At 40.1% G+C, this 1,562-nt stretch overlaps 1 pseudogene across 1 annotated transcript; it reads left to right on the plus strand.

Moving 5' to 3' along the window:
* The first annotated feature begins 412 nt into the window (after positions 1–412).
* Positions 413–1,562, plus strand: LOC116545411 (annotated as a pseudogene). The gene has a single exon (XR_004266301.1). The product of XR_004266301.1 is annotated as a sorting nexin-3 pseudogene (transcript).

Consider the following 1,562-nt stretch of genomic DNA (forward strand, 5'->3'; position numbering starts at 1 on the left):
AGCAAGGCTCAGACTCCACATGAAGTAGTTTCTACGGAGACCCAAAGACAGCAGAGGAGATAAAAGCAAAAACACTAGACGAAATTATATCCTGTGACACCTACAGCTAATGCAAACAGCAAACCCAGCCTGACTCCTAGCCAGATAAACACAAAAGCTCACAGTAAAAGTCAACCTAGCTCAGTTCCTTTTACCGTATATGTTATGTCCAGATTTCAAAGAAAAATAACAAGGGATGCTAAAAGACAATTAAAAAGACAATTTAAAGATTCAAAGGTGTCACTAAAAACAGATTCATATGACAAAAATGTGAGAATTACCAGACCAGGAATTTAAAATAATTATATGTCAAAAGTCTACTGGAAAAGTGAGCAAGATGCAACAATGTATAAGAAATGTAAGCAGAGGAGGGGGCGGAAGGAGCCCGTGGCGGCGGCAACTACAGCGAAATGGCGGAGACCGTGGCTGACACCTGGCGGCTGATCACCAAGCCGCAGAACCTGAATGACGCCTACGGGCCCCCCAGCAACTTCCTCGAGATCGATATGAGCAACCCTCAGACGGTGGGGGTCGGCCAGGGCCGCTTCACCACCTACGAAATCAGGGTCAAGACAAATCTTCCTATTTTCAAGCTGAAAGAATCTGCTGTTAGAAGAAGATACAGTGACCTTGAATGGCTGCGAAGTGAATTAGAAAGAGAGAGCAAGGTTGTAGTTCCCTCGCTCCCTGGGAAAGTGTTTTTGCATCAGCTTCCTTTTAGAGGCGATGATGGAATATTTGATGACAATTTTATTGAGGAAAGAAAACAAGGGCTGGAGCAGTTTATAAACAAGGCTGCTGGTCATCCTCTGGCACAGAATGAACGTTGTCTTCACATGTTTTTACAAGATGAAATAATAGATAAAAGCTATACTCCATCTAAAATAAGACATCCCTGAAATTTGGCAAGAAGGGGCAAAAACGTGACTATTAATGATTGACATGCACCAGCGAAGAAGTTCTAACTTTTACCATGCTGCTCAGAAACTGGTATAACATGCCTTCAGTATACTAACACTCATGCTCGGTTTTGTTTTGGCAGTTGACAAGAAGTTAATTTGCTTTAGTGAAAATCCGTCATTCAAGCCTTTCTATATGAATAGCTCTTTCTTGCTGTTTTAATGTGGGGCACACTATAGCCTCACAAACCCGTTATTCCAATGTCATCTGCAGTGTCCTAACTAAAGTTGCTGGCTTGGTCTTATTTGCACAGTTTTTGTGTCTTCTTTGCTTCTTGCATTTGATTAACCACAATATTTCTCTTTCCCCCTTTTAATGTGTCTGTGTCACTTGACCTAATTTATGTGTAGGAGCACCACACCATTGGTTTCCAATACTGCACACATAAGACACATATATGTGTGCAGAAAGCATCTTCCTTTAGGCTTGTAATACCCTTCACATGGAAGATTAATGAGGGAAATCTTTATAATCTGTATAAAAACAAAATCAAATTTATACACTAAAATCATTTGTCTAAAAATTTAAGTTGTTTTCAAATAAAAATTAAAATGCATTTCTGA

Source organism: Sapajus apella, unplaced genomic scaffold, assembly GCF_009761245.1.
Source record: "Sapajus apella isolate SASKATOON/1434 unplaced genomic scaffold, GSC_monkey_1.0 scaffold265, whole genome shotgun sequence".
In the NCBI taxonomy this organism is placed as follows: Eukaryota; Metazoa; Chordata; class Mammalia; order Primates; family Cebidae; genus Sapajus; species Sapajus apella.